Source organism: Pinus tabuliformis, chromosome 4_2 (genome assembly GCF_031772625.1).
Source record: "Pinus tabuliformis cultivar Carrire ecotype Pingquan chromosome 4_2, CPIR1, whole genome shotgun sequence".
NCBI lineage: Eukaryota > Viridiplantae > Streptophyta > Pinopsida > Pinales > Pinaceae > Pinus > Pinus tabuliformis.
The window spans coordinates 292,949,925-292,960,034 of record NC_142304.1 but is presented as its reverse complement, the minus strand read 5'-3'; positions in this window follow the sequence as shown (position 1 = coordinate 292,960,034).

Here is a 10,110-nt window from a genome sequence, read left to right as displayed (position 1 = left end):
TAAGATCCCTGTACCTGCAAAGTGACTTGAGGGCAAGTCACGATGTTTGTGTTGGGGGCCTGTTGGGCATGGGATCCCCTAAGGGCATTTTTGGGGCTAAAAGCCCATATTTTGGTCAAATTTTGTAATCCAAGTGTAAATACTCCGCATTTTGTGGTCGAGAAGCACCTAGGTGTTAAAGAGTCATAGGGTTGTCCACCCTTTGTTTTGTAATGTAATGTCTGCTGTAAAGGATCTACCCATGGTCCGCAGACCAATGGATTGTATAAATAGATCTAAGCTCTAAGTAGTTTGAGGGATCAATCAGTAATCAATGAAGATATGATGTATGAGATATAGCTTTGAAGTAGAAGTCTAAGTCTTGGGTTGTAGCATAGGTAGAGGCTCTTCAGTTGAGTGTGCAGAGGCCTAGAAGTCCGCAGCTGAGTGCGCAGACTCCTGTACTTGAGTGCGCAGGGTGGGTCGAGCCTGTAATCATCTAGAATTATTAATAAAGAGAAGTATTCCATAATTTCTGCATCTTTATTTCCTATTTATGCATCTGTTATACTGGGTATGAATTTCACTTATAATGCTTATAGGATGCGTGAATGCATGTAAATGTGTTGGTTAAGTGAACACAATTAAGAACATCTATTTATGCGAAGCTAATTAAGATTAGTTAATAAGATAAGTAAGACACTTAGCCTAGTTTGGGATATATCTCAGTTCGCTGCCATAGTAATGTGAAGGTCCCTAAGCTGCACGTTAGGGCTGTGCGAAAGCAAATTGTACCCTTTCGTGAAGGTACTAAAGGGTGGAATAGAGGGCTAAGCAACTTGCATGAAGGTAGGTATAGCCAGAATAAACCGACATCACATCCATCTCAAGGGTGCGGAAACTTGGTTCTAGCATCCCCCCATACTGCTTTGGGTGAGACTTTAGTCCACGCTCTTTCGGATGATGCCGAAAGGGCCAGTAGTGTAGGGATTTGTTTGGCTATCTAATGTTGAACCTGGGTCAGCCCCCTCAAGCCAACAGGAATTAAAAAAGTGGCTAATTGTTGGAATCTATAATAGTCCCGCTCAATATATATGCATAAGGCAGAAGGTAAAAGGTTGGGTCAATGAATGATTATGCCAAAGTATGGTAGCACCTACAATTTACTAACAAAAAAGATGTGAGAAGAGGATACATAGTACTAAATTGGAATGTGGCATGGTGGGTGCAAGTGCTACAACTCTAGGCGGTGTGGCAGGTGCAAGCTTACAACTCTAGGCAACATACACAAACTTGAGTGACAAGGATGTGTTACCAAATGGTGCAGTGCAAGTATCCAAGGGATATTTGTGATAACGTATCACAATGAAATGAATGTGGGGGGGGGATATATATAGAAATTTTCACTATGGTGAGCGTATTAAATGCACATTAATTTCATTTACACATGAAAAATATATTTATGATGTGTTGTAGATTATGGTTGTGATGTGATGAAAGGTTGCAACGCAACGCAAGGTTGCGATGGATTAAGGAGTTGCGATGCAACCTTCAAATTTTGTAAATTTTCTAAGTTATAACCTCCACATATATTGGAGTTCAAGGGTATGAAGAATGATCTTGTGGTCTAGGTCAAATAGATGCCTTCGTATTTTGGACAAGGAGAGCCTAAATTTGCCACTTATCAAACAAATTTAGGGTTGTTGTAGCTGCTACAAATATTGACGAACCATTGGTAGAACCTCAACATCTATGGTTTATCCTTTAGTTAAGATAGAGCTTAACATGTTTTAGGAAGTATTGATTTGACTCTATAGGTGCCACTTGTGCATATGTTTGATCCCAACTATAGATTTTTCCTCTGTGCTAACTAACTTCGTCTTGGGGAATAACACGCCAATTTCAATAAAGGTCATACACCAATTTTTTTGATAACAAATGGATATATTATGATAACTTTAAAATTATCATAATTAACATGTGTCTCCAGTGTTTCTCCACTTGCTAGCGAGCGTCCATCCCTGACTGAGTCACTCAAGGAAGTCAAGCATTGCATTGCTGTAAGCAAGCATCCATAGCACCGATAAAATTTCTTGCATCACCCTTCTGTGCAAGAATCCTTTCGCATGCCTTTACCATTTTATTGATTTTCTTTGTATGCAATTTTGCATTATTATTTTAGAGCATTTGTTGCTAAGGTGGATGAGGGATCTTGACTTATATTTATAAAACATATGGGTTGTTCCTTATTATTCAGAAACTTTAATATTTTCTTAATTTGGTTTCCTCACAATTTCACTTTTCTCCCCATCTCCTCTCCAACCATTGGGTTGATATATTTTTACACATAATCCATTTATTCAAGACCAAACTAGTTGCAAACACTAGTAAAATTTTTGCTTTTATAAGCTTGATAGAGTTACCCACAAGACTCAATTCTTAATTTATGTATGAACAATGCAATGTTGTATATATTAAGACTTAATCAATTAATGGATATTGAATGATAGCCAACTGATAAATAGTTAATATAGGCCCATTCACGACATTAGTATAACACCATTTATTTATTTACATAGACGATTTATCTATGTACCAAAATATAATAATTTATGCACAATGGTTTCACATTCGGATATAAAACAAAGGCAATAATTGAAATATGTATAAGGTAAAATAGCTCAAAGAGATATCATCTAAAGTATGTTTTCAAATCTTGGCCATTGAGAGAGAGGGACTATTTTCCCCATGTAAAGTTTGCAATCAATAAGTATTAAGGTCATGTTTCTCTTGGATAAAAAATGGTTTGATCCAGAGGAGTTGAAACTTGGAATGCTTACCTTTATCTTCATGGGGCTTACCACTTCAATACAAGGTCACCAACTTGGAACTCTTTGTCACTAGTGGGTTTCTTATCAAACCACCTCTTAATCCTCTATTGGTGGGTGGAAAATTTAGATCCAGTCTTTTGTCTTTCTTCTTCAAGCTTGACTAGAGTATTGAATTTACTTTGAATGATGGACAAGATCGACCACAAGAGTCTTGTGAGAGTTGAAATATGGGAAGATAAATTTTTGGAGGGAGGAAAACTTCTTTTCCATATACCAAAAGGTATGGTGAGCTCTGAGGAAGACTAGGGGCACTTGGTCAACACACAAAGTGTTGGATAAAGTGTTATGCCAGTTGCATTGTTGGTTGACTATGGTTTTATTGAGAACTCAGATCAAGTTCTTATGATTTGACTCATCTAAGCCATATCCTCGTGGATAATAATTGGGGGAGTGTCTTAAAGTAATACCTTTATCCATAGAAAATTCAGATAATTTCATTGATTGATATATAGGAAACATTGTAAAAAACAAGAGACGTTGGAACTCCAAACCTAGTAATAATATGTTGTTTAATAAATTGTATTACCACCTGATTGTTGATTTTCTTGAGAGGTACAACTTTGACCTAAGATGTGAATTAATATGTGATGGTGATAATATATCGATATTGTTTGGAAGAATGTGGAAAAATCTCACCAATAACATCCAAACTCCATTACTGAAAAGGTTCTTCAACTTTAACCAGTTGTAAAGGAGAAATTGATGTCCTCCCTCTCATGGTACACTTTTGACATACAAGACATTTTCTGGCATAATAATTTGCATCTCTAAACAAAATAGGCCAATAATATCCTACTCGAATAATTTTATGTGTCGTGGTAACACCAACAAAGTGATCCCCACTAGTCCATCATGGAGTTCAACCAAAACCTTATCTTCCTCTGGGGATTCCCAAGCATTGCAATAAGACTCCATTATGATATTTTCTAAAAATTATGCCATTTATCAATTAATATTGAGATAATATGAGCTTGATTACACATCTATGCTTGGATGATAGTTCAAAGAATAAGGTTCCTCATTCCAAATATTGCCTCAATTCTTTGTACCAAGAGGAGTTAGCATTGGGCCCATATAGAGTATTTGAATTATACATTCCAATTTCATTATCCCAATCTTCATCGTCTTTCGCTTTAGGGTCCAGGGCTTGTGAAACTAGTTTACACAACTCGTGACCCTTGATGTTATGTGTAGGTTAGAATTATATGTTATAATCTTGCAATGAAGTCATCAAATTTCCTCTTCATTCTACAAGCTATTTTTGTACAATTAACATTCGAACCATAGGTGATCTGAATTTGAAACTACTTGTAAATGCTTAGCAAGGTATTCAATTCAGTAAACATACATGTTTAAGTGATGTACATGTCTTGCAGTTAAAAACAAATGAGTTTTTTCAACTGTTTATGACCCTTTTATGTGTAGTAGAATTAATTCATTTCTCTGTTTAACATACTAAAACAGATTTGTTCAGGAAAATAACTCAACCACAGATGCAAAAGAAGTTGATAACGCATTTCACCCCTCCTGGGCTACATCTGCCGGGTCCAAGGCTCCCAAATGGGCATGTCCTTGATTTGATTAAAATCTCAAAATGATTGTACAGCTGAATACAAGACTCTACAGGTGAAATAGACTGTAAAAATGGATTCAGAACACTCAAATCCTTCAGGATTGACTACTGGTTCATCTCCAATGGGTACCTGCAACCCAATACAGCTCTCACAATGTTGGGTCCTAGTGGCTCCTATAACTTCCACGGAGCAAATACACCTGCAAACGACCTCTGATTGCTCTCTAACCTATGCCAATGGCTTCAACATCATCTGAATACTCAAAATCAAAAAGAAATTCGTCCAGAAAGGACTTTCCTAGCCAAAGTTATGGCTCATTGAAGATTTCCTCCAGTTTGGCCTAGAATCACTCCAGCTAATTGTAGTGGAAGTTCAGTTAGCTCTGCCAATTATGGCGGGACCGCCCAAATTTGGAGGTCTTCCAAAATTCTCGCCAGTCTGACCGCCTGTTATGGGTTGCAATTAGTGTGCATGTGAACGTGTTGGAGTGTCGGTTGTCTGCATTGGATTATGTGCCTGGCGGTGGGGGAGGAATGATTAGTTAAGCCGTGTGTTACGCTGTTGCATTGAACAATACGTTAATGCCCGCCGGTTGTTACCCTATGTCCACGCCAACACAACCGTTAAACGGTTTCATATGGCGCGCGGTTTGTGGTTGGGGCCTGGTCTTCGGGCCACGGTCATATATCATGGGGGCTTGCCCTAAGAGGCCCCACCGAACACCTTAACAAGGTTCTTAAACCGTTTTTTCCGCCCATATTACATGACTCACGCCATTGGCGCAACGGTAAAACGTTGCCTTTGCTCCGGGCAGGTCGTGGGTTCAAACCTCATGCGCGACCAAACTTTTAATCCAACGGTCCATACTTGCTGACGTCACCCTGGGCCACCCGGTGGCCTCCGGGCCTGCCACGTGGCATCTTTCCATTCGCTACCCAAAACAAAATATTCCAAAGAATATTCTATGGAATATTTTATTTTAATTTTTTTTTTTTAAATTCAAAATTTCAATGTTATTGGGCAATTCTTCTTTTTGGCATAACTTTCTCATACGACGACCATTTTTCGAACCGTTCGCGGCACCAGAATCAAGAAGATGAGCTCTATCCGGTCATTCAGGTTCAAATCAGTTCTAAGCACTTTCATTTTTGACCATTTTACGACACTTGGTCCTGAGCTCCTGATCGCACCTCCCAAATGAGAAGCCTTTTGGTCCCCAAAAGCTTACTAAATATCTGAACTGAACTGTACAGCACTTGAGAGAACACAAATATCCTCTTCTGTTCAGCTAAATAAACATACTGATGCCAATATGTCCTGCCTTGCCAACTGTCATCATGGCGACTTTTGCTGCATAATCCAATCTTCTTCTGTAGATGATGTTGAAAGAAGATAATAACTTGATGAATAAATTCTTGTTTCAACAAAAGAAACATCTTTCACATCCTGTGAATCAACATTGGATCTATACATCATGTTTACAAATGATCGACTAAATCACAAGTCGACAAAATCATGCCTTTCAAACATTTGACCCTTCACGTCAAGCATGTACAAAAAGAATTTAAACGATGCTTTTACAAAGATGAAACACTTCATCATTTCTCCTCTTTACAATCTTGGAGATCAAATTAACTTTTTCCAAGTCAATATTACATTACATGCATGGTTAAAAACAAAGTAATCAACCCTTCAAGTTAATTACACATACATGTTTAAAGTACAAGGAAATCATCATGATCCATGTGCTCATGCATATCATTCTCATGCATGCAGTTTATCCTTCAACTTTCTCTTAAGTACAATCATAAGTACAAGATCCTTGATCACATGTACATGTAATTTCAAAGCTGAAATGAATATAACGTCTGCTTCGATAGAGTGAGTCTCATACTCAGCTTTTCCATCTTGCAACTTGCATTTCCTTAACAAAGAAATGCATTCAATCAAAAGACATGCAGCTTTAATTGGATAAGAATTCTAACCATTTCTTACCAATCCATTTCAAAGGCGCTTCCTTTAACTGCACATCGATATCAACATGTGTATCATCCTGACACATATCAATGATGGAAACTTCCTTCCCGTTCTTGCCATACTCTTTCTCCAATTTCTTCAACTTTCATGGAAGCATTGTTGGATTCAGAGTCCAGCACCTTTCAACAGTATGTCCATGCTTATGGCAATAAGTGCAACACATGTTCATCTTCTTGATAGTATGATTTGTATTGTTCAATGGAACTTTGGAGTCTTGCCTCCTTTCCTTCCAACGTTTCCTGTATGTTGCCATTCTTTTACAACATCTAGAAACACTATGGTTAACCAAACCACAAAAAGAACATGCAATTCTTTTCCAATGCTTATGTGGAAATTTTCCATGCTTTATATGATCAAAGGAAGTGTGATGGAAATCAGATTTATACCTTTCTCTTTCACCTTCATTACCTTCATAAGGAGGTGAATCGAAAGAAGAAGAAGCTCCCCTTAGAACACTATCAACCCCTTCAATGGTTTTAGAGCTTTCACCACTTTCTTGTTCAAGTGCATGTTTATGCACCCCTTCTTCCTGCAAAGCATGTTTCAAACTATTGCGTTCCTCAAGGATACAACCTTTACAACCTTGAGAGAGAGAACCTGAAATGAAACTCCTTGTAGGAACTGTTTCAATTGCCTTCATGGCTACAATGGAACTTTCTCCATAAGATTGTCCATAGCCAAGACCCAAATTCTTAGGCCTTACCTCAACCATTATTGGCTCAACTATACCTTGTGCATGTTTGCCCAATCCTTTTCCTTCATATCCAATTTTGGACATCAACTTGGACCCTCTACCTCTGGTATGTTTCTCAAAAGAACCAACATAAACATTCTTATAAGAATTTGAAGACAAACTAGAATTGTTTACCTCTTCTTCAAGCTGATACTTGGCTAAGGCTTCTTTGGCAACAAGGAGTTGTGTCTCCAACTCATGCATCCTTTCCAGATTCATGTTTGCAATATGAAGTTGGCTTTCCATTTCCTGCAATTGGTTAGAAAGAAACTGCTTCTCTTCCCTCATGGAATTCAACTTCTCTTGAAGTTTAGAGCTCTGCCTTTCATCCTCATACATTTCTCTCACCATATTCATCATGATGAAAAATTCTTGCTTCAAGCCTTCATCAAAAAATCTGGTGAAGGAGGATGATTTTGAGAACTCACTTATGGAAGTTGTCATTATAAAAATGAACAAAAGAGCTTCAGCAAAATTCAGAATCTATTAACAAATTCCTGAATCAAATGATTGCAGAGTCAAACTCTTATTCAAACAACCTGTTTTGCATCAAACTTCTTGTGCTTCACGGATTGTCTTGAGGTCCTTGGGGAAAGGAAAATACCTTCTATTCCTTTTTGTCTTCTCCAAGACTTAGCTATTCAGTGGCTATCCCCAATATTTTGCAACCTCAAACAACATGCAGTTTGCAACGTAGTAAAGCAGTCAATCTTCAACACTGCTTAAATCACCTTTCAAGCTATACAATCAAGCTATTGTGATAAAAAATTGCAAGACAGTCAAAATATCCTTGCACAAAAACAATCAAAAGACAACTACACCAGAGATTGACTGAAAATAGCATTTATCTACTTTGCAATTGTATAACAAGAGCATTTCGAAGGCTTCTTGGCTCTTTTCAGGCTCTGTCTATAGCTTTATTTGACTGCTTTTGATACAAAGAAGCAACAACCTGCTCTGATACCATATGATCTGAAAATGGAATGTACTTGTTTAAGGGTGCAAGTTATCCATTTCCCACAATTTCAAATGTGAGATATACACTCCAAATGACCTTTGAACATGTGAAAACTTCTTATTTCTTATACAGAGATAGACTGTAGGGGCATTCACCAGACATGTCACCTCTAAAGAGAGGATGAGTTCCAGAGGCTACCTGGCCCTCTACAGGCTCTGCCTAAAGAAATAACGAAGTAAACACTTAAAATTCATTGACATACACATACTTGAAGTTTGATGTCTTGCGGAATAAAACAAATAACTTTTTGCAGCTATATAGGTGATTTTGCTTCGTGGAAGTTCCAGGAGCCACCAGGGCCAAATCAGTTTGGGAGTTGCATTGGGAATTGTGCAACCAGTGAATGTGGAACGAAGGTCATTCCTAAATTTTTTCAGCATTCCGAATCCATTTCTACAGCTTGTTTTTCTTGTTGAGGCATTCTTCTCACTGTTTAGCTTCAGGGAAGCTTTCAGGGCCACCAGGGCCATTTCAGTGCTTGAGCTGTTTGGGGGCTATGTTCATCCATTTTTGGTGATTCAAAAGCCTATGTCTACTATTTTCGACCTTCTGAGTCTAATGGTAGAGGTTTCAGAACCAATTGAGGTCATCTTCACCTCGAAATTCTCCATGCAAGTTTAAAGGGCCACCAGGGCCAATTGGGGAAAGTACTGTATAAGGTACAATTTCACTGTTTAGTGTTTGGGAAAGAGCATGTTTAGCTAATTCCTATCTTCTGATTCTGTATTTACAGTCATATCTGTCTTTCGAGACACTCATATTCTTGTATTAGCCTTTGTAGCATTTTAATACAAGAGGACAAGCCTAGTTTGAGATGCTTGGTCCAGCAGATGTAGCCCAGGAGGGGTGAACTGCTTCATCATTTTGATGTCTTTATTTTCTGAAGATGGTATGCTAAAAAAAACTGATATAAAGTGTTAAAAAACAAATATACATAACTTTCATACACACATAATCACCTATACAGTTGCAGAAAGTTATTTGTTTTATTTTGCAAGACATCAAACTTCAAGTATGTGTATGTCAATGACTTCTAAGTGTTTACTTCGTTATTTCTTTAGGCAGAGCCTATAGAGGGCCAGGTAGCCTTTGGAACTCATCCTCTCTTTAGAGGTGACATGTCCGGTGAATGCCCCTACAGTCTATCTCTGTATAAGAAATAAGAAGTTTTCACATTTTCAAAGGTCATTTGGAGTGTATAGCTCACATTTGAAATTATGGTAAATGGATAAATTGCACCCTTAAACAAGTACATTCCATTTTCAGATCAATAGGATGGATGAAATTAATTTAACATGGCTTTTCAGAATATAAGGTCTAAAATTCTTTACTGCTTTGAAAAAAATGTAAGCTTTTTTCCAATATCTGGATATTTCAATTCAGAACCCCATGTTCATGTGCTCATAAAAGATACGGGTCATTAATTCCCTTGCTCATCCTTTTTCATTAGCATAACTTTGAGAGAACAATTTGAGGCACATTTGTATAACATGAATTCTTTATCATAATCTAGGTTGTATAAAGCAAGGGCCACAAAGATAGCTTCCTCAATCATGGTGAAGGCTTCCTTTTCTTCTTGATTCCGTTTAAATACAAAATCTTTCTTGATCATATCTATAGAGGTTTTACAATTTGCACAAAATATGCTTCAAAATTTCTAACAAAATTGATTTTTCCTAAGAAGGATTGCATAATATTTTTTGTTGTTAGGATATGAAATGGTGTAATAGCTTTCACTCTTTTATGGTCCATGATGATCCGATTTTGGGAAATAATATGTCCCATAATATTCCCTTTAGATATTGCGCAGATATTCTTCTTGTGGTTTAGAAATATGCTTGAGATTACGTAAATGATATGAAAATTTTTTGGAGGACA